The following is a 25,709-nucleotide window of genomic DNA, read 5'->3' as shown; positions in this document are numbered from 1 at the left end:
TAACTTTGAAAGTCTCCCAAACCATTAATGGTTAACTCAACCCTCTAGCATGATTAAAAAATTTCCCTAAAATCAACCTCCATGTAACCAAAGGGTCTCATCAAGCATTTATTGCTTTGACCATGGTTATCCTTAATCTTTTTCACAAGAGTTTATCCTTTGGGTAAAACCTTTATCCAATGGGTAATCCTAACTTAACCATAACCCTTACCCCTAAGATAACCATGAGGTCTTCTGAAGAATTTAATGCTTCCTACCTCTCTTCTCAACCCAGTCTTATGTTGACATTTGTCACCATTTCATTGGTGACAATTGCAAACATGGATTCCCAACTTTCAAACTCAACCTTTGATTAACTCTTTCAATCCTGACCATCCATTGCCCTATTTTTTCTATAAATAGAGCTCTCATTTCTCCATTTTGATCATCCAAGTCTTTAGCATCACACTTATACTAAAATCCACCCAAGCTTTAATATATCATTTTATTCTCATCATTTAGCCTCTCTTTTCAATAGGAATTAATCTAACTATGCATGTTTAGAGTATTTTCCTTATCATTTAGCTATTTCATAGACTAATATAGCTTGCTAGGATAGTCTTGTTACTAATATTGTCATCTTATAAACTAGTTTATTGAATTTATAGGATTATGCATAGCTTAGGATGCATTTCATCTTAAAATCAACCAAACCATCCCTCATTCTTGCATTTGTCATCCCTAAACCGTTTTTCTTAGTGATCTGAGAGCAAAAACATTGGTTTGAGGGACCTTGTAAGATAGAGAACCATGGAACCATCTTTGGGAAGTTGAGTCATCCTTCATGACTCCATAAGTTAGACCAAGAAGTCCTGTGGGTGTGTGAGAAAGGCTCCTTAGAACTCCATTTTTTTACATTTCAAGTTCTATCGACCTGCTTTTCCATTTTTTGTTTTCGTATGTTGTCATTGATGGCAACAAGATTCTAATAAAAATGACCATATTCCTAAATGAATATTTTATGTTCATTTCTCTATTTAATTAAATCCAATTTAATTGAATAACCCACATTCCTCTATTTAATTAAGTAAATTACTCAATTTATTTAAATTAAATTCACTATACCTCTTTTGCCATTTAATGAATAAATCATTTTATTCAATTAAATCCCTTCTATCCGCTTTTAATTAAATTCAAATTTAATTAAATAGTCTACCCTAAATTAAATAAATCTAATTTATTTGATTTCCCCAAATTGCAACCAAAATTGAATTAAATTCATTTTATTCAATTAAATCCTATTATCCCTTCATCCACTTGCAAAATCCTACATCTCCCACTTGCTTCCTAAACCCTATTCCTAACCCCTACTAGACTCTTCTAATCACTTCTAAATTAACCTAACCCATTTCCTAAACTTTGTCACATCCCTAAACAAAGGGAAGTCATTTCTCAAACCCTCAAAGTCTTTGAAAACTCTTAAAGGCTTCAACCACTTAACTTTGAAAGTCTCCCAAACCATTAATGGTTAACTCAACCCTCTAGCATGATTAAAAAATTTCCCTAAAATCAACCTCCATGTAACCAAAGGGTCTCATCAAGCATTTATTGCTTTGACCATGGTTATCCTTAATCTTTTTCACAAGAGTTTATCCTTTGGGTAAAACCTTTATCCAATGGGTAATCCTAACTTAACCATAACTCTTACCCCTAAGATAACCATGAGGTCTTCTCAAGCATTTAATACTTCCTACCTCTCTTCTCAACCCAGTCTTATGTTGACATTTGTCACCATTTCATTGGTGACAATTGCAAACATGGATTCCTAACTTTCAAACTCAACCTTTGATTAACTATTTCAATCCTGACCATCCATTGCCCTATTTTTGCTATAAATAGAGCTCTCATTTCTCCATTTTGATCATCCAAGGCTTTAGCATCACACTTATACTAAAATCCATCCAAGCTTTAATATATCATTTTATGCTCATCATTTAGCCTCTCTTTTCAATATGAATTAATCTAAATATGCATGTTTAGAGTATTTTCCTTATCATTTAGCTATTTCATAAACTAATATAGCTTGCTAGGATAGTCTTGTTACTAATCTTGTCATCTTATAAACTAGTTTATTGCATTTATAAGATCATGCATAGCTTAGGATGCATTTCATCTTAAAATCAACCAAAGCATCCCTCGTTCTTGCATTTGTCATCCCTAAACCATTTTGCTCAGTGATCTGAGAGCAAAAACATTGGTTTGAGGGATGTTGTAAGATAGAGAACCATGGAACCATTCTTGGGAAGTTGAGTCATCCTTCATGACTCCATAACTTGCACCAAGAAGTCTTGTGGGTGTGTGAGCAAGGCTCCCTAGAACTCCATTTTTTTTCACATTTCAAGTTCTATCAACCCTCTTTTCCCGCATACATTTCTGGCACCCACCGTGGGGCCTGACCCCATATATCAAATCAGTTTTTGAATTTAACCACTTTTGTAGGTACGCAAAAAATAGGAATCAATGTGTGGTAAACATTCTATAGCGCTTCCGGTTAACAGTATAGCGCATCAAGATTACTGTTTAGCGTGTGCAATCTATCATATAGCGCATGAAGCCTTTAAATTAGTGCATCATCCCACTAATATTTTCCTGTAGGTCTCGGCACTGGAGACAAACAATGCGGCACATCTGGAAACTAGTTTAGCACTTTTGGAAAACAACTTAGTGCATCGGGTCTATTTGATAGCGCATCTCACCCATTCTATAGCGCGTACAATTTGTCCTATAGCGCATCACCGATAGAAAATAAAATAAAATAAAATTGTAACTGAACTTAAAAGTTAGACTTGTAGAAGTCCACCAGATCCAAAATCTTTCTAACTATTTTGAGTTGATGTTTTGCAGGATTTCTAACATCTTATTGCAGGGATGAGCTTAGTTATTTTTAGAGTTATACATATTTTAGATTTTTACTAACTTAGTTAAGTTAGTTAAAATTAATTTTTTTTTTTTAACTCTTGTTAAATAAAATCGAACTCACCTTATTTGGACTGTAAAATGAACCCTAACAACAATTTTTCTTGCTTTTCTAGGAGAGAAAATTCTCAATTTGGATTATAAAAAGAGAAAAACAATCTTTCTTTTTGCAAAGATAACTTTAAAAAAAACTTCACCATCCTTTGGTGCATAAAAGGATTCACTTCATTTTTGCAAAATGAAAGAATCACACTTGTCCTATTTTGTTCAAAATAAAGAGGGAAGTTCTTCCCCTTTTCTGATTTTCTTTTGTTGACCACATCGAAGTTTTGCTTTATTGACCAAGTTCTTTTGCTAGATTAGATAATAATTTCTTTGAGGAAATAAAAGGAACACCATGCTTGTTGGAGTAAAATCTCCAAGTAGAAGTTAGCAAATCATTAACTTGAAAGGTAAAAAGAAAATTGTTTGCCTTGTCTTGAAAGTGGAAGGTATATGCTCTCCCTTGAACTGGGTGACCAAAAAGCCAAACTACTCTTACACTTTCAATATTTTAAGCAATAAATCCTTTAGCAAGCTTGCCTTCCCAAGGAGTTGAAATCAACTCGTAAAGCCAAGTTGGAAGGGAACGACTTAAGTGGGAAACGACTTTGACGCCAAGTGTTCCAACCCACTCTAATCAAAAGTGGAAAGTGATGAAAGTCCTTTTCAATGGTTGCGCACAACGATTAGCCTTCTCCCAGTATCCTCGAGATATGTAAAGCCTTTGTTCTAAAGGTTGGGAAGCCTCCTGAGGGAGTTTATCACTGACGATTGAACAGGAAGCTTGATTACAAACCTTAGAAATAGAAACCTTGAGCTGAGTCAGTAACCAGATATTTGTAATATCATAGTGCAAGGGTGGGGAAGAATCCACCCCCAATATCGCTCACCATATATCTCCCAAGATAACTACTCAGTTGTGAAGTAATTCACTTTGAGTTAATTTTTGGTAAAAGGCAAAAAAATGGGCGCCCCCTAGGGGGTGACACGACTGTTTGAGCTGATGGAGTATCAAGACTAGTGGGCTATGATATTACTTATGACCTTTGAATAAAGAGTCTTCTTGAAGTGTATTATTTGTATCCAAACCTGTTAAAATAATGGAGATTTGAACACATCCTCGTAGAACATACATTTTTTGTTAGATTAAGCAAAATGGTTGTCTCTTTGGTGCTATGTTTGCATTTATTACTTCAGAAAATCATCCATCAAAACTGAAAAACTCATAACAAAAATCCAAAAAATTGTAAAAAACCAACCAAAGGAAAATATCAGGACAGTCTAGTGCATGAGAGCAACCTCTTAGCACGTGTGGTACATTTTTTAGCGCATCAGAACATCAAGTTAGCATGTCTAGTTGAAACAATAGTGTTCTACCAAAATTTCAAAACAACATTAAACAGTTAGCGCATTCGAAAAATAGCCTAGTGCATTGAAACATCAGCTTAGCACGTAGGAGTCAAACAATAGCACATAAGGTTTAACAGTTAGCGCGTAGCAGGCCCATATTAGCGCATAAATTTTTGAGCAAAATAGAAAACTAGATAAGTAGTCTAAAATAGTTAGCACGTAACTGGGGGTAGCTTAGCGTGTGTGGTCTTTCCCTTAGCACGTTGAAAACTTTTTGTAGCGCATCCCATCTCTGTTTTAGCGCGTGACCAAACCCAGAAAAATAGTGGGCAAAATAGTGGAAAATTTAGAAAATTTAGAAAACATTTTTGAGAGCATCCTTTCATCAGCTTCATCTTCATCAAACTAGAGTATCGAGAACAATGCGTTAAAAACTATTTTTTCAGCAAATTTCGTGTCAAAACAAAAGTTGTCCAGAATCCAAAACTGATCGCACGATAAAACATATCTATTCTATCAAGATCAGGAAACATCATCGCAAGTGACGAATAGGTCCTTTATTATCTCACAGATTATATCTCAAAAACACTTGTTCAAAATCTTAGGTTGTCAAATCAAGTTTCCATATCGGGAGACTTTATCCATATCATTTGACACGCTTTGTCATGAGGGGGCATCTAAACCTTTACTTTGATAAAGTAAACTTGAGTTTTCAAAACAAGATCAACTAGTCCAAAAACAAATCAAAGGAAACCATTGAATCACTTATGCATGACTAATCCCCATACTCTAATAAGAAAGAATATTTATCGTAACACCACATTGAAGAAACAACAACCAAGTTTTTCCAAATTTATCAAAAGAAATAAATTTTTATATATCAATCGTCAACTCTTCAAATCTCATCAAACATTCCTTCATCACGTCAAACTATATATCCAGAACAAATCCAACGAATTTGACAAAGAGCCTTTGAAGACTAGGGCATATTGTCAAAAATCTGCATTCAGTCAAATCATAAACCGTGGAGGAAAGATCAATCTCGCATTCTTTCCCGATGAGTGCATCACTTACAACACACCCCGATTTGAACCACCAACCCTAGAGCAACATATCGAAGAGGATTTTGTCCCCTTTGTCACAGAAAGCTTCTACTAAAATGCCTGTTACTCGCTCTCAACAAAACAAACAAAGTGAGGCACAAGCAGAATCTAGTATGAATCAGAGGTTATCAAATCCTTTTGAAGGTCCACATCTAGAGGATACTGAAATTTCTGAAGAACTTCTTCAGGAATGCCAAGAAAGTGCTTCATTCCAAAAACTTGTGGAAAGACTCATGGGAAATGACAAGGAAAAATACTTGCTCATTCTCACAAGCAAAGGGGTTAAACTCCCTGAAGACTTTGACACAGACGTGTTTAGAATGAGATCTCAACATTACGAATATCAAGAATGACAACGAGAAGGGGAAGCACGCAACTCTGAACAAGATATTCCTAAACAAAACATACCGAAACAACATACACCCAGACAAAAAATTCCTAAGCAACACATCTCCGAGAAAAACATTTCATTCCATACACCATTTCAACCCAGGATTAATGCAAGGGAAGAACTCTTCCCTCAGCAAAACAATGTGCCTTTGGTTGCCCTTACTCAACAAATGCAAATGTTACAAAGACAAATGCAAGACATGCAACAAGGGACGATAGTGCGGTACTCATTAAACAAAATTTGTCCTTATCCCTTTGATAGAAGATTGCACATGATCCCTTTTCCTCCAAACTTAGATGTTCCTAAATTTGACAAGTACGATGGAAAAAGTGATCCCCGTGATCATGTCAGATAATTCTATACCATGAGTCTTGAATTTGCTCATGATGACACCTATCTGATGAGGTTGTTCCCGATAAGCTTGGGAGGACAAACAATGGAATGGTTATCCAAAATCACACCTCCTGTCAGATCATTTGATGAATTGGTTAATAAATTCATAACACAATATTCCTATAACATTCAACAGGCTATAACCATGCTAGATGTCTACAACACCAAATAGAAAAACAATGAAACATTCATGGTATTCCTTCAACGTTGGCGATGTATGGTTTCACGATATCCTCGAGATATTCCTAAAAAGGAGAAAATGGAAATTTTCATCGATAACTTGAATGGTGAGATGAGTTATAGGCTCAAACTCCAATGCATATCATCTTTCACTAAACTGATTGAAAATGACATCCAAGTAGAAGAAGCATGTGTCAAAAAGGGAACGCTCAAATTCTTTAAAGAAGGAACAAGTTCATCAAACTATAGTAACCAAAACAACAACAACTTAGACAAATCTAGATTCTAGACTCGAAACAAAAATGAAGGCAGCAATGAATCACATGATCCAAAATCTAAACAACCAGTGCTCGCATTATCACGAAATCCTCAAGCTACAAACAATCCTAAAGGTGCTAACCCAAATGCTAACACATATGCATCGAATACCAATCAAGGTCAACCCAACACAAACAACACTGACAATACTCAAAACAAAACCACAATTCGAGGACCTAATAACAATTCATGAGACAACACCAACAATTTCCAAAAACATGTCTTCACACCACTGGGACAATCACTGGAGTCAGCATTCAGAGAACTCCTGGCAAACAAGATTATCTCTTTGCCCGCAATTAGCAACTATGAACCACAAATCAAACCAGCTTGGTGGAATGACTCACACTTTTGTGATTTTCATCGCAACAAAGGTCATCGAATGAACGATTGCATGAGATTGAAAAACATTGTTCAAGACATGATTGATCAAGGTGATTTAATGGTGGATGGTGTCAAAACAAATGGTGACCATGGAGCCTTTAAAAATCCTCTTCCAAACTACGACAAAGATGGAGCTTCAACCTCGAATGATACATGTGGAGCTCGTATCAATCACATCTACAATAACACCATCAATCACATATCAACCGAAGACAATCATGTAAACGTCATCACAATCCGAGACCAACATAATCATAAATTTGTCAATGTAACAACCAGAGCTCAGAAATATGTCTTGAAGGGCCACACAATAACAACGAACACTACACCAAAAATACAATATGATTTAGTCAGCCAACTACGCAAAAATCCTGCTCAAATATCTATACTAGAATTGCTGAAACTGTCACCAAAAAACAAAGATATATTGGAACAAGCACTATTGGAAACCAATGTACCTCAAGATTTGGATGCTGACAAATTCTAAGCCATGGTCGCTCATATGATAGGGCCTCATAATCTCACCTTCTCAGAGCATGATAATACTTCCTTAAGTCATCTGCATAACACTCCTCTCCATATTGAAGTCATCATCTATAAACACCGAGTAAAAAGAGTATTGGTAGATGGAGGAGCTGGACTTAATATATGTACCTTAAAACTTATCTATGCATTAGGATTCTCAGAGGAGTCTATTGATCCATGTAAAAAGATTACCATAAAGGCATATGATGATGAGGAAAGATCATCTAAAGGAACTGTGATGTTACCCATTCAAGTTGGACTAGTGCAAAAGGATACTATGTGTCAGGTCTTAGACATAGACCTCACATACAATATTTTATTAGGTCAACCCTGGATACATGGAATGCAAGCAGTGCCTTCTACATATCACTAGTGTGTAAAATTTCCTTACAATGGACAAGAAATTTCTATATCAGCTTATCACAATCCATTTCAACATTGTAATGCAATGGGGGTAGCCCAGGACAATTTGGTTCCCCATAATAGGGAAAAACAAAGATCCTCAACATCAAATCTACAGAAGGCGAAGTCTGAATCATTACCTAGAGATTTCAAGTAGAAAATGCAAATCAGAGAACAAGGCATGGGGAATACTCTTTGGAACCCATGTGTTTGGCCAACTTACCAACATCACCTAGATCTCATGGATTACCCACAACATCAGCACATTAGGTAACTCAGCCCATCACCAAATTTGATGGTACCTTCATCCAACTCGGCACTCTAGCACATGAATCAGAGGAAAAGGACATCCTTAGCTAGTTATATAAAGATGAGGAAGAAGATAACCGAGCAGTTGCTTTGGACATAGTTCTACCAACACACCTATATGGAAAGGGCTACTTAATCATGCAACAAATGGGATATGATGGGAAAGGACCTATTGGAAAATGCAAAGAAGGAGTCACTGAACCAATAGACCTTCCTTTGCAGCTCAGTAGAGACAAAACAAGATTGGGCTGTGAATTCACTTTCCTACTATGAAAGATACCCCACATAACTCCAAAACCTCAATGGAAAGCAAAGAAGAAGTACAAAGAAGAATCCTGGTAGGAAGCACTATTTGAGTCAGCAGCAACAATCTGCAAGGACCATGAACATCAAGAACAGAAACAACATCAGGAGAAACTCCTCAATCACAAGAAGGCCATATCTGCAGTAGTCGCTCATATCCAAGCACCGATATCCAAAAAAGAAGAACTACCTCCTGATATCATTATTCCTCCCCAAGGAGGAATAGTATATGAGAAAATACAAAAGGTAGAAGTAGGATCCGACATAGAATCAATGAAGACTATCAAGCTAGTCTCAATTATCAAAGATCTCTTTCCACCATACAACATACTTGTTTATAGCATTGAAAAGATCTGGGATAATACCTCTAAGACTAATTCCAATGAATATGAATGGGGTAGCTATTCAAATGCTACTGGAGATACCTTTGACAATACTAGTTCCATATCCCTTTCCCAAGAAGAGCATAACATAGGAGCTGGACTACTTGAATTTGGACCATAGAATATCTATGATGCTAAGGAAAGCGAACAGAAACATTATGGACAAGTCTATACAGAGGATGATACCATCGAAGACCTCGATGAAATCCTGAACTTCTTTAGCACCTAAACCAATCATGATGACACCTCTATCTTGACACTTACAATATCATAACTTGATCCACCAAACGATTCCTTACCACTTGTCTTTCCAGAGCTCATTGACTGGGATGAACCCGAAATACATGATATACAAATTTTCCCAGATGATGAATCTATTATCCACTACCTATGCACCGTTAACCCGGAAACAAGCTCTACTAGTGAACACAATAATGATGTTTGCAACCAAGGGAGTGCCAAGTCTCTCAGTCGCAAAAATGAACCAAATAAAAGAGATGGCTGAAAACTAGTCAATGGCAGCCATAGATCACAAAAAAGTAAAAATAAAGGACGCATCTAAGGGTGAAAACATTTTTAAGGCACCTGAAGATGGGAGACTTAACACTCTTCTTGAACACTTTCATGAGTGATCACCCATATTTATTGAGCCCACTCAATCAATCAACATTATTACTACAGAAGCAGTCAAAAACATACACCTGGCAGAAACTCTGACAGAGGAAGAAAGATCAACATTTATCACTTTTTTTAAAGAAAAGAAAATAAACTTTGCTTGGTCATACGTAGATATGCCCGGAATTGATCCACATTTAATCATGCATCACTTGTCCATCTCTCTAGGAGTTAAGCCAATCAAGCAAACACTACGAAAGATGAATTCGTAGGTGGCACTCATGGTCAAAGCTGAACTAAAGAAACTATTAGATGTCGGATTCATTCAACCCATCGACTATGTAGAATGGATTTCCAACATAGAACTAGTATCAAAACTAGATGGCAGTATCATAATCTACACTAATTTTAGAGATGTCAACAGAGCCTGTCCAAAGGATGACTTTCCTTTACCCAGTATCGACATAATTGTAGACCTCACAATAGGCCATGCAATGCTCTCACTAATGGACAGTTTTTCAGGCTATAATCAAATAAAAATAGCCCCCGAAGATTAAGATAGAACAACGTTCACCTGTCCTTGGGGAACGTACTATTGGAATGTTATGCCTTTTGGGTTAAAGAATGCAGGGGCTACTTATCAAAGAGCGATGACAACAATCTTTCATGACATGATGCATACCTTCATGGAAGACTATGTGGATGATTTACTAGCTAAATCCTTCACCAGAGCAGAACACCTTGACATCCTAACAAAGATCTTTGATCGATTGGAGAAATTCCAAGTCAAGCTCAACCCTAAGAAGTGTGTCTTCGGGGTTACATCAGGCAAGTTACTAGGCTACATAGTCTTAGCTAAAGGTATTGAAGTAGATCCCGCAAAGGTACAAGCCATTATGGAGATGCCACCACCAAAGAATATCAGTCACCTCGGATCTCTACAAGGGCAACTCTAATCAATCAGGTGATTCATTGCTCAACTAGCTGATAAAAGTCTACCATTCAATCATTTGCTACATAAGAATGTACCTTTCAGATGGGAAGCCAAGTGTGTAGAATCTTTTTATCAAATCAAATAGTATCTAATGAACCCACCAGTTTTAGTACCACCAATAGCAGGAAAGCTACTCATTTTATACATTTCAACAACAGATATGTCACTGGAGGCACTATTGGCACAAGAAGATCAACAAGGAAAGGAACGAGCCATATACTACATTAGAGGGACATTGAATGGCTATGAACCCAACTATACATTCATTGAGAAGACTTGTCTAATGGTAGTCTTCGTTTCTCAAAAGTTCTGACATTATATGCTAGCACACACAATTAAGCTAGTGGCAGCAATTGATCCTCTCAAATACCTACTCAGCAAGGAAGCTCTTACAGGCCGATTGGCTAAATGGGTCATGATTCTTAGTGAATTTGACATCCACTACATAGAATGAAGAGCTATCAAAGGACAAGCAATTGCAGATCAACTAGCTAAAGCACCTCTACTAGGAAAACAAACTATGGAGATTGAATTTCTGGATAGAGACGTTCTTGCTATTTCTACCAAGCAATGGACCCTATACTTTGACAGATCCTACACCCAACATGGTTCAAGTGCTGGCATTCTCTTCATCACTCCTTAAGGACACACTATACCAAGATCATATTGGCTTATGTTCCCATGCACAAATAATGTTTTTGAATATGAGGCATTGGTTATATGCATCAAAATGGCTGTAGAATGGAAAATCATGGAGTTAAAGGTCTATGGAGACTCACAACTAGTCGTCAATCAAATCAACAATGACTATCAAACAAAATATGACAAGCTACTACCCTACAAATGAATGGTGGATGATTTCAAACAATATTTTGTACACATCACCTTCGAGCAAGTACCAGGGTTGAACAAAAAAGCAGTTGATGCAATGGCTACTATCACTTCATTACTACAAATTCCAGAGCAACAGAGTCATTACGAGTTCCTGGCAGAGCAACTGTTCTCCCTAGCCTATGACCACTCTAAATCCCATGTTGTCTATGCCTTAACTGGTTCGGATTCTCTCTTGTATGGACCAATATATGATTATCTAAAGAACAACATCCTACCCATTGAAAAATCCCGAAACCAAAAATGCAATTTTATCTGACAAACCGCCCATTATACCCTTACTGCTAATACTTTGTACCGTCGAGGTCTAGATGGTACTCTTCTTTGTTTCCTTGATCGTAATGAATCTGACTCCACTTTACATGATTCATGAAGGTATTTGTGGTACACATTCAAGTGGTACAATTCTTGCTAAAAGGCTTCTCAGAATGGGATATTACTAGCCGACAATGGTAAAAGATTCTTACCACTTCACCAAGAAGTGTCCTAAATGCCAGATCCATGGCAATCTGATACATGCACTAGCATAGGAACTGCAACCATTTACAACATCCTAGCCCTTTAATCAATGGGGACTTGACTTGGTCGACAAAATTCATCCTTCATCTTCACATGGACACAAGTTCATTATAACTGCAACAGAATACTTTACCAAGTGGATAGAAGCAGTCCCTATGACCACAGTAACTAGAAAACAAATTGCTTCTTTTATCCTAAACTATTTGATCTACAGATATGGTATTCCAAGTTCCATCATTACTGATAATGGATGACCATTCAAAAACCAAGATGTCTGAGAACTATGTGAACAATTCAAAATACAACATCGATTCTCTACACCATACTACCCCCAGGGGAATGGTTAGGCAGAAGCATCCAACAAGACAATACTTAAAATCCTAAAGAAAATAGTAAATGATGCAGGCAAAGATTGGCATTTACAACTCAATCTAGCACTTTGGGCATACAAAACTAGCATTTGTACACCTACAGGAGCAACACCTTTCTCATTGGTCTATGGATCAGAAGCTATTTTACCACTGGAGGTAGAAATTCCAAATCTCTGAGTCTCTCTAAAAGGATTAATCCTAGATGAAGAGTATTGAGTCAACCAACTACAAGAATTGGAACTTCTAGATGAAAGACATCAACATGCTTACACTCATCTCAAAGCATATTAGCAACGCATATGTAGAAGCTACAATCACAAGGTCATTCCTTGAAATTTCAAAGTTGGTGATCTAGTCCTCAAAGAAAATCCAAGAAATCAGCAAAATCAAGAAAAGAAAGGGAATTTCAAACCTAACTAGTTAGGTCCCTATGTCATCATATTAGTTTATGGATCAGGTGCTTATCAGCTAACAACTTCAGAAGTAGATGCGACGAACCAACTAACATCATTCATCTGAAGAAATACTACACTTGAGTAGTCTAATGCACGAAAAAGGTAAAAAACAATCAAAAAATAAAAAAAAATCAATAAAAAGGTACAATAAAAGAAACTAGTGAAAACCTAGTAATAGGCGCTATTGTGAAAGGGCATCTCCTCTATCTATCTCCATATCCATATCTCCGTAGTCCAACACTATCAACCATCGCCCAACACTATATCACGAATATCCATTCAGGACATACTTAGCATAGTCACTATCCTGATTTATCCATATATCCTTTCCCTGCATTTCAACATGGCTTGGTAATCATTGTACATATCCACATCGAGAGACACACTTAGCTAGGGGCAATAATCGTCAAAACTTGTAGCATGTTCAAACCATCCAAACTATTTGCAAAACTCAGAACACCACATCCAACAACCAAAAACTTACTCAATCACAGAGTGAAACATTGAATCACTAAAATAAGAATCACAAAAACAATACGATGGATGATTTTCTAAAGTACCAGATGTTACATTTTGCATAAAGTCTTGACTATTTTTGCATTTGAACTTTTTAAATTATTGGATTCTCTACATTTTCTCAACAATGCTTCCAAGCTAGAGATCATCAAGAAACTCCAATATTTTCTTAGTCTTCTGTCTGGGAGGCAATCATTTGTACTGTGTAAATACTTATCTCAAGACGTGATACAACACATATCACTGAAGACATGATTCCACTTTACACATACACATGGTTTAATCTTGTCTATTTATATGCAATCCGCACTCTGGTCATCCTGGTTCAATTATACCTTGACACTTATGCTATCTTGCAAAATCAAACATCATGTAAATTTTTCTCAGGTTATCATGGTTCAATTACACCATTATGCTTGTATAAATTTTCAACATATCCGAAGATCAATCCATGCTCAATGATGATACCTATATCGAAAGCAAAAAAAACATATGGTTATATCGGGATGATGAATGTAGAATGAGGATGCTCCAACAACAAGTAGTTGCATATCAAATCATACATCTCATTTTCAAGAAACATCTCACAGCATATCAAATCATACATCTCATTTTCAAGATACATCTCACATCTCATAAACATCATACATTTACATGATTAAATTTCACTTCACATACATCTATCTAAGCATTGCATCATCATAAAATAAACACAAGCATATAGAAAGAATCATCCATAACTCATCGCATAATCAAAGACAATGGTGTCGTATATATATATCAAAAATGATCAAAATGTACAAATATCTGTCATGTCTATGTCTTGTACAATAAGAACAATGATCCAAAATACAATAGAGACATCATCTCTCAAGTATGACTATCTCCTGAGGGGAATAGTCTCGCCACTGATGTCTGAGCCCTTGGATCTCTAGGAGGATCTTATCTCGAAGTCCCCATCACGCCTCTTCTCTCAGACCGTGATCCAGTCTCTCGAGATCAACTTGATCTTGACTACATAAAGCTCTGCACTCTACGCTCCCTGGGCACTGCATCCTCATAGTGGCATCTATAGTACTCCACCTCCTTGACTCTCAAGGACAACTCTCTCATGATATCTCTCAAAGGGCCACCTGCTACAGCTCTTTGCAAGCTCCCTGCCAGCTCCTCCGCTCGACCCCGCCGCTCTATCTCAGTATCACACTCTAGGGTCAGCTGGGTAATCTGATGCTGCTGTGTCAATAGATGTGCTTGTAGCTGCTATTCTGTCAACTGTAGGGTCCTAATCTGGGCATCCTCCACATGCATCGGGATCCGGACCCGTAGGGGCACCTGTGAAGGGGTACCCCCTGTCCCTCTACTTGTCCTTGGTGCTGGTGGAGGTAACTCATTAGTCCTCCTCCTTTGTGCTAGTTGTCTCCACTCATCAGTCCCTCCCACTACTACTATCACCTCTCCCACTCTCCCCTCCTCCCTTGCTCCAATCGCCAAACCTCCTCTCCCTCTATCCATCATAGCTCATCGAACTGCTCTCTCCACTAGCACTCCCCTATCACCCCCATCTCTACCTTTGTCTCCTCTCCTCCCTCGATATCCTCTCCCTCATCATCCTCCTCCACCTCCATCATCTCCCTCATCACCATCTCCCCCTACCTCATCCTTGTCATCATCAAAAGCAGGCCGCATCTCCTCAGGATCTGATATCCTAGCCATGGCACGAGCTGCAACAAACCAACAAACTCACGTGTCATCCTAACATCTAATATCTCAGGAGTGTAGTCCCATATCTAGCCTGCTAAGCTAGCAAGCTCCTCTACAACCACTCCACTATCAATAGTCGGACCCCAATTTGGTATATCCTGCCTCCGATGCACATACAAACAGGTCCCCTGTGGTATCCCCTGCTGCCGACCATACTGCCACAAAACTCTAGCAACCTAAAATCTCTCGATCACAAAGGGTGTTTGCCCTATCAAAAACTGACTCATAAAAACATATGGCATCTCTAGCCCATCCTTGGCCCACACCTCACAATCCGTATATGGTTTCCAGACAACCATATAGATGTCATCCAATACCCTCCTCCAGTGCTCAAGTTTTCCCAGCTTTCGCTAGACAACTAACCCCCTATATCCATATGCATATGCCCGCCCAACAGGCATGTCTCTATCCACCAGTGTCTTAGCTGCTGGAATATGCTCCCAACACCATACCTATAGAAGTGTCACACCAGCTAACAAACTGTCGTAACCCAGGTATACCACCTCATGCAAGTCCCTGTACAAATGGGCTAGCATAGCCAATCCCCATGCAAACTTGCAGCCCTATGTCACCATCTCCTCTAACACCAATCCCCATCCTATAGAAAATACCTTCGACCTATAGTCGGGACATAGGAATCCACCTATAAAACCTACTAGTACTGATGGAAGAGGCGCATAGTCCAAATCCAAGAACTCCTACCAAGGGATCTCATATCCACAAACTATCTCATCATGAAATATGTGATGCAGTGCCTCTGTCCCGCCCTCCTCTGTCTACTCATAAGGAAATAATGCACCTACTACGGGAATCCGCAATATCCTATAATAGTCCTCAAGAGTCACCGTCATCTCACTTGTGGCAAAGTGGAAGGTGTTCGTATCACTATGCCATCTCTCGGTGAGTGCTATCAGCAAATCCTGATTCACAGTAAACCGAGGCATATCTAGTAGAGATGACATATCACATCTCTCAATAATATCTAAATTAGCCTGTGCCAACCATGGTATCAATGCCCATGGTCTGGGGAACCGCTCGCATGACTGAACCACTCCCAATCGCTCCTATCAAAAAGAAAAACAAGTCCAATATTAGTTTCCTCATCAAAACAAAGATATCAAAATCAAAATCATATCAAAAAAATTGAAACATTTTGCAAATCTAATCAGGTTCCACATCATATCATTCCATATCAACTTGTAACACAACTCAAGTTTTCAAAAACCATATCAAACTTGTAACACAACTCAAGTCTCCACATCACATAAACTTGTAAAACAATTCAAGTTTCCCACCCATATCAACTTGTAAAACAACTCAAGTTTCCAACCCATATCAACTTGTAACACAACTCAAGTTCCACAATCATATCAGCTTGTAACACAATTCAAGCTCCACACATATTAACTTGAAACAATGCAAATCAAATCAAGTTTAGATCACAAACACATTAATATCTACATAAATAACTTGAAAATTTGCAAATCAAACCAAGTTATATCAGTACTCATATTGGACAAACAATCAAAAACATGACAGCTGACACAACAAATGGCAAAAATCCTCCTCTCTAGGCAAAACTGACCTTATCCTATGTAATTTTCTGCATTCACAAATCATCCTATCTTGTAAAACCTACTGCACGCACTAATTAAATTTGGCTACGTGCTAAACCATATTCATGTGCTACCTTGTTTTCTCCACACACTATCCTATCTACCCTATGCGCTAGACTAACTCTACGCACTACCCTTTTTTTCTCCATGTGCCAACTAATCTACCCTAAGCACTAAACCCAATCCATGCGCTAACCTATCCCGTGTTTGCGCTACCTATTTAACCTTATGCGCTAGGTCTAACCTACATGATACTTACCCCTGCCCATGCGACCCCCTGTGCACCCTATGTGCTAGGTTTACCTGATGCGCTACCCTTTTAACCCTAAGTGCTACCCTATGTCCTTCATGTGCTAATCTAAGGCCATGCGCAAACCTAGAAACTCCATGTGCTACCCTAAACGTTTTCAGACGCTACCCTCAATTACAACCCTATACGCTATGAAATTTTTCGTATGCGCTAACCGAGGTATATGCCTTTAGTAGAATCTTGTTGCCATCAATGACAACATATGATTCCAATGAGTGTCAATTGCCAACAAATCAATGTTCTATTGGTTATTACATTTTCTGATTTAACTTTAAACCACTAGAAGCATAAGTATGAAATTGAAATGCAGAAACTCAAAATAATCAACCACAAAATGATAAAACCAATATTTTACATGGAAACCCAAATGGGAAAAACCACAGTGGGATTTGAACCCACAATATTATTCCACTATGGCCAGTAGCAAAACAATATTACAAAATGGGAAATGCACATGCATTCAGGCACACTACCTAGAACTTACAACTCAATTACAATAAGGGCTACAACCTCGGAAGGACCACTTCCTTACAAATCATCTACAAAGATGAATTACAATGAATGAAATCCAAAATAGCATCTATCAATGCTTGGATGAGTTCTAGTTAAGTGCCAAAACCCTGACTGTATTTGTTCTGCAACTCTGCTATGTTCTCTATCTCAGTAATCTACTGGATTAAGAATGCACACGTGAAACTATACCAAAAGGAATTATCGATCACTACTCACTCATATTACTTTATACCATACATCAAAATGATCTTTTAAACCAGTCTTATATATCCACAATCACAAATTAGACAATTGTTAAGTTGACTTGACTAGATCACCAGAAGAAAGTGTGGATCATCAAAAAAATGATAAAATGGTATCTCTATGTCGGCCCTATCATCCCATACATGATTCATAGCACGACAATCACTGGAAAGCTTTCAAACCAAAAGCTACTCTATTCAACTTGAAATACAGGTTAACTGGTTACCGGTTCACATCCACTTCCAATTATCAAGATCTATAGCTATCAGATAGATTTCCATGATGATTTTCCATCAATGAAAACCCTTAAACCAATAATCAAGCATCAGAATACACGAGATGAGTGTCAATTTACAACATGCACAAGACTCAACATTGAAGGCCATAAATCTGGAATAAGGCATGTTACACCTCTACAATGCTTCTCCGAGATCCGCAACACAAAATACTCAACACAACTGAATCGCCAACCAAAACACTGTACACTCTTCTAGATGACCTGTTCTTCTCATCGGACCTCACTGAACCATAGTCTCTCTTTCGATATGAGAGAATTATGAACTACGAATGAGATATTTGACTCCAGTTTCCATCAATGACAAGATTGGAACACCATTATAGTGTCTCTTTCCAATAACCTTAGATGGACTAATGACTCAATAGCTGATTTGAGGAGAAGGAAAATTAGACAATGAGATGTGACCACTCCTATTGATTGATTGGGATAATCCAGATCTTTGATGGAAAACATAGATTCTCAAGGATTCTTTATCAAACTCATTTTTGTAACCATGTGTTAGCAAATGAATTTGTCACTGTATTTTTCTCATCAATTTGCCCAATGGATAGCAACAAAACCTTGCAATATTGGATAAACCATCATGAAGAAGATGATATTCCTTTGTTTTCAAAGAGAAATAGCTCACTCAAATGTTAATTTTTATATTTAAAATAATCCCCTCTCCAAAAAAAATTAATAATTGCAGCCAAAATAAAATATGAACATTTATTAATAGCAGAAAAGTCCATTAATAATCTTGGTATAGATAATGAGGAAAATGAAGTAAATACTTGTCAATAGAATATATATGTAAATACTGACAACACTAAGTTTGTCAATAATTTAATAAATCTTCAAATAAATATTTGGAAATATTGATAAAGCAAAATTTATCAATATCCCTCTTTAATGGTGATATACAACCCACTCTTACTCAGAACAACACAAAGTCTATTCAAGAATAAAATTCATGAGGAAAGAAAATATTTATGGCAAATTATGTATTTCAACTATAAATCAAAATTGGTCACACAATCATTTCTTCTTGTAGAAGAGAGAATCACCTTACAATAAAAATAATCCCCTTTTAAAGAATTCACCCATACCTAAAGTAGTTGGGTAATTACCCGCAACTTCCCTTTTACCCAACTTTATTTTTCAATATTTTTTCCTCCCAATTTTGGTTTACCCACTTACATTTATTTTTAACTTTCATTGAGATTTCTACATAGTTGGGTACAATAATTTTGCACATTACAATAAAAATTAATTCTTGAAAGAATTAATTTACTTTAGAGGTAAAACTCTTATGACTCAGTTTCACCCAATATTCACTCAACATATTTTGATATTTAATTATTTTGCATCATTTAATTCTTAAGAATTAAATATTAGTGAATGCAAAATAATTTGAAAGAGTATCAAAAATTTATGTATGTCACCTTTTCCATTTTTTGTAATTATCTGATGAGAGAGTTACCTAGGGTTTGTTTAAATCCTAGGGTAGCACCATGTAGATAATCATGAAAACGATGCAAGAAAGTTCTATATTTGAACAAGAGTTTTTGATTGATGTATAAAAACTTTTGACGCTTGAGGAGTTGCTTATAGATGGCTTTCTTCTTCTTAACTTGGCAGTAAATGGACTTTTTTGGATGCTTAAGGGACTTGGTTTTATGGTGCATGAATGAAACTAACTAAAAATTTAACTAGGGTTAAGATGTTGAAGTAGGGTGAGACATTGAAATAGTGGGGCAAAGATGCCAAACTACAACGTTTGACAGGGCAAAGACACTGAAGGGCAGTTTAGCAATTTAAAATAAATTTTTTGATCAGAATTTGGGCAAACTTGGTCAAATTTGGAAACTATTTAGTCTTTTCCACTCTTGGAAATAAAATATCACACAATAGAGACACATTGGACAAGGTTTCAATGCTTCATGAGAAGTGTAAAATTGATTGGGGGCCTAGATTAGCCCAACTGACAAAATGCAAAATGAAGACACATCAAGCATACATCTTAAGTTTGAAAATGGAAACCATTAGATGGGCCTTTCACACAAAGTGATACCTCAAACAAACTGATAGATAGAGATTCTGGTAGCACTGGCTCCCTCTTAAAATGCACTCACTTCTTAGGTATACCAAATTATCTTAGCCCAAAGATCTGAAGATCATATGAGGTATTCCTATCTCATTTTGAGTGGGTACATGAGAGGTAACTTTGGGGTACGATCTACATCCCCTACACCACTATTGTAGGAGTTTGGCCTTCTAAAACATGTTTCTTAGTATGAGACTCTCTTTTGGGAATCCATATATGCTCTTTCCCTTGGGAGGCCTCTTTTCTATAGAACACAAGAACTAGGGAGGTCGACGTAGGTAGACAATTAGGATCCATCATGAGGAATTTTCTCCCACATGTTTTATATAGCGACCGAGAGGTGACACGACTAAGAGCCCATTAAATCGAGTGTTGCTAACACTTTTATCATGCACCCAAGATTATGAAAATTAGGGGAAGAGGATAGTGTGTGTTAGGAATTTGGGTCTGCTCTACAGAAGTGCAAATGCACAAAGCAAGGAAAACCCTAGTTCATTTTAGTCCCACATGATAAAGTTTCCTAATCTAAATGCAATGAAAACAAACTAATATTAGTGGGAAAAATATTGTCTTTGACTAACGTGCTACAAACAACAAGTTTGTAGTTTGTGAAAATTTCTTGGACTCATGGACGAAACCTACAAAACTCAAAATTTGAATAGTAACACAAAAAATTCTAGCTACCCCAGCGTAGATGCTGAAGTATAGGCACAAACGTTGAATGTCTGCACAGACATTGAACATCAACATAGATGTTGAACGTCTAAATAGGCATTGAAGTAAGGCCCGAGACTAAATAGAGAAATAGAAAGTGGGAAAATGATTTTTAAATTTCAAATTTGAATTTTGAGAGGGAAATTTCACCTATAGAGATGTTGAAGCAGGACATAGACGTTAAATGTCTACGCAGATACCAAAGCGGGATGCTGTAGGAAAATGTTAGCTGACAGAAAATTAAAAAATTTAAATTTGAACCTGTGCAAGAAAATGGACTCGATGAAGAGGTCAAATCAGTGCGTAAACGTTGAACGTTTGTGTAGACACTGAGGCATCAATATCCATAATTGTTTTGTCTAGTTTGCTCAAATAATCTAGATTACTGATAAATTCCTCAATGTTAAAGAAGAAAAATCTATTAATCTAAAAGTTTTTGTTCCTTTTAAACTGATATTTAAATGTTTTTTGTTCTTTTCAATTGATTAAAAATGAAAACAAGACAAAAACTAATTAGAAGAAAAACTAAAGTAGAGGCATTGATTTATAATGTAGACATTAATCTACGACCCGCAAACAAAAAGTGAGTGGGAAAAATTTCAAATTTGAAGCGCAAATGTTGATCCTATGCGTAGATACTAAAACAGGGAAGTACAAACATTTATTCGTAGTCTTAGACATTGATCCGCTAACTTGCAACAAAAATCCTTCACAAACTCAAAAAATTGTTAGTAGCTAGGGATGTGGGTCCCACTGGGTGTGCCAAAATGAACCAAGGGAAAACATGCTATGAAGGTGCAAGGTTGGTTTAAATAAAAATAAGCATAAACACTCAAGAAAATACCAAATAAAACTTTATATCTTCACAAATATTGTCTCTTGTTCCTCTAATTGAACCTTTGGTGAAGTGGAATAACGCCCTATCTCCACTTGATTGGATTGGTTCCAAGATTGGATGTGGAATTCTCTCCACTACACACAAAAAATAGACTGGATTCGAAAGCTAAGTATGGGTGTGATGGATTGGATTAGAAAGATAAGTATGGGTGTGATTTATTGGATTAGATGAGGGGATATTTTGGCATTATGAGGGTGCTATGGATGATTTTATGATTCAAATAGGCAACACAATAATATGATGAAAGTGGATAATTTGTGAGAAGAGAAGATTCCAATTTATAGATTAGAGGGGTCAAAATGGAGGGCGAAGATCAATTTGAAATGGAGGGTGGAGATTGAATGAAAGAGTGGGAGAGGATTGAGAGGAAAAGGTGTGGGAACCAAGAGATATGACATAAAGGCATTTCTTGTCTCCACACCTCACAAGGTACATGGGGAATAGTTCCCCAAGTACACTGGGAAGAGAAAAGGAATATAAAATTCCATGGGGGAAGGGAAGAGAAATTAAAAATTTCAAAATAGAGTATGTGTGGAAAGACTAAATGACAAAAAGAATTAAAAATTCCTTGGGAAGAGAATGCATAGGCAGATTCAAAGAATTTGAATTTTTTGAAAGGATCAAAGTGAGTAGCATTTAAGATTGGAGGATGAGATGGCAAAGCCATTTATGGCAGATATTTGTCTCATCCCTAGTCAAGGTGATTAGGGATGTGCAAATTATTAAGGAGATTGAATAGGTGGCTTAAGTGATTAGAGTGCAAGTGGAGAAGTTAGGAGAATGTGACATGATGATAGAGAATGAGTGGAGGAATTTAAAATTGAGGAATAATGATAAAAATGATTAAGGTGGATTAATTAGGATAGATAATAGGATTAGAAAAGGTGATTTGAAGGAATCGCATGATTAGCCTAATTAATTGAAGTAGTCATCAGTGAGGAGGGACCTCAAAGAGATCAATCTAGACCAATCAACAAGAGTAAACAGAACGGAAACACACAGATATGATGGAGGAAATATAGAATAGATATTTTTATTGCATGAAATTTGATTACATCCAATCGGTAACAACCAGGTTACAATATACTGGAACACTGGCCTAGTAGAATAGGTCACAACCGGGACCTTGAATTGAAAGATCTAGCTATTAGTTAAGATGAGAGGGGGGTGAATCATAAAAACTTCACAATACAATGTATTCAACAGATTCAACCTCGTTAGCCTTTACTGATATGCAACTATGACTGTAAATCATTAAATACTCATAAACAGATACACTTAAAACATCATAACACATTTAACACTAGATTTAACATGGAAATCCAAATAGGGAAAAACCACTGTGGGATTTCGGACCCACTAAGAAATATACCATTCTAGAGTATTCTTGGTTAAAAGCTAATCCTATAAAATATTACAAACAAATTGCTAGATGTGACCCGATTAAGGGATTTCCCTAAGACTTGTTAGAGTCTTGCACTTTGTTAGAAGTGACCTTGTCAAAGGATTTCAAACACTCATTTAGAATGTTACCTTGCTAGAGGGTTTACAAATAAGACTGTTAGGTCCACTCGGTTAAGAGATTTCCTATCACTTATAGAATAAATAATAGTAATAAAATATATCTACAACTTCACATCTGAAATGCTAAAGCAGATTCTATGTGCTCAAAACAATCTTGTCATAAGACTTATCTTGTCCCTTGTTGGGCTTGTTGGGCTTCTCAATCTGTTCTTCAATCAGATCTTTAAGCTTTTGTGCTCGATAAACATTACTGTAGCATCATTATGCATACGTTTTCCAACATTCATTGTTCATCAACAATTTCTTATTTATAAACAATTTCTAACCGCTTAATCTCCTTGATCACATTTCTCATGATTAATCTTAGCCATCAGATCATCAAACTTGACTGGGTTCAATCTATCCTTCGATCTGAAAAATGTTTTACCTTGCCTTGGAACTTGCATTCCTTCCTTGGAACTTGTGCTAGGTTATTGCAGTTCAATCTATGTTGTAGATCTTCCTCTTGATTTTCCATTGTCATAGATCCTCAACAAAATTCTTGCGCAACATACCAATCATTTATTCATCTCCAGCTCATCAGCATCCTTCATTAAATAATTCTTTTATTCATCCAATGCGATCTATTATACCTCAGTTGTTTCTCAGTTAATACTGAAATTCACTCGGTAGGCATTCTACCTTCTTTAACCGATATCGATAACCTTAGGGTTTACTGACTAGATTCTTTGCTCGGTGACATAGTACAGTATTAGACTTATAATCAACAACATATGTAAGATATCAAAACAATCAAAACAACATGATCTCATCATTTTCTAACTCGGTAATAGTTGCCCATTGAATAACTTATTATTCCCCTTTATTATCACATTCTTTCTATGTCACTTACCGACCTCTTAATACTCATCAAAACATACTTCTCAAGATATGGCAACATCATACTGAATTAGAAAATCAATTTCTTGACATCAATGACAAAATAATATTATTAAGATAGTAATCATCCTTCTTCAGTTATATCAATAACCTCCAACAACCTTCTCAATATCCTTATTGAAATGCCAACAATCTCCTTTCTATTGTAATGCCAACAATCTCCCCCTTTGGCATTGATGGCAATACCAACTTTAAATGGAAATACCAACTTGATTTATTCCAATTTATTTGGATTCAGATTGCTGTTTAGAATTCTCTTGTTATCCTTGAGTTGTTTAAACCTTCTCCTGAAGTCTTCTCCCCCTATCATTAGTCTTCTCCCAGCTTCTTCTATTAGTTCCTTACAAATTAGTCTTCTCCCCCTTTGACAACAATGCCAAAAAGAAAAAACTAATTCATGATTTCTTCCTTTGTGAAGTAATTTCCTTGTAGTCTCATTCACGGTCAAAGCATCTTTGTCTTCAATCACTTTTTCTTTGTACAACTTTAGGCAACCTCCTAAAGTGTGTAAAGTAGCATCAACTCATAAACAGTTATCCTTTAGATTCATAGAATTGATGCTTTCATCGAACTTTGTCAATGAGTTCTAGATAGGGGTAGGACCCCTAACTGACTTGTGAGATACTCAAAAGTGTCCCTTGGTAATGGCTTTGTGAAAATATATGCTATTTGTTCCTTTGAACTGATATATCCTAGCACAACTTTCTTCTCTTGAAATTCTTCTTTGAGATAATGATACTTTATAGAGATATGCTTTGTCTTAGAGTGCATTACCAGATTATTTGAAATGTTAATGGCACTAGTATTATCATAGAATATAGTTACTGGCTTAGTGACTTTCTCATTCATACCTTCCAATAGTTGTTTGATCCATGCTATATTGGTACAATTTAATGCTGCAATGACATATTCAACTTCAACTGTTGACTGTGAAATGTATCCTTGTTTCTTGCTAAGCCAACTTACTAGTCTATCTCCCAAAAAGAAAGCTCCACCACTTGTGCTTTTCCTGTCATCAATGTTTCTTGCCCAATCAACATCAGTATAAACTTTTAAATCAAAATCATTCCTCTTTTCATATACTAAGCCATAATCTTTAGTGCCTCTTAGGTATCTGAAAATTCTCTTGATTGCTGTCAAATGGGTTTCTTTGGGATCTGTAGAAAATCTTGCATCTATTCCTACTACATCTGTTATATCTAGCCTACTGTGAACCACATATTGTAGCTTTCCAATCATAGATCGGTAAAGTGTCTCATCAATAGATGCAAATTCATCACTCTTTGATAGTTTACAATTGGTAGTCATAGGAGTGCTTACAGGTTTAGAATCCTCCATTCCAAATTTCTTCAAGATTTCCTTTATATACTTGGATTGAGTAATGAAAATCTCATTTTTCATTTGTAGT

Source organism: Cryptomeria japonica, chromosome 11 (genome assembly GCF_030272615.1).
Source record: "Cryptomeria japonica chromosome 11, Sugi_1.0, whole genome shotgun sequence".
Taxonomy (NCBI): domain Eukaryota; kingdom Viridiplantae; phylum Streptophyta; class Pinopsida; order Cupressales; family Cupressaceae; genus Cryptomeria; species Cryptomeria japonica.
Note: the sequence above shows the minus strand (reverse complement) of the source record.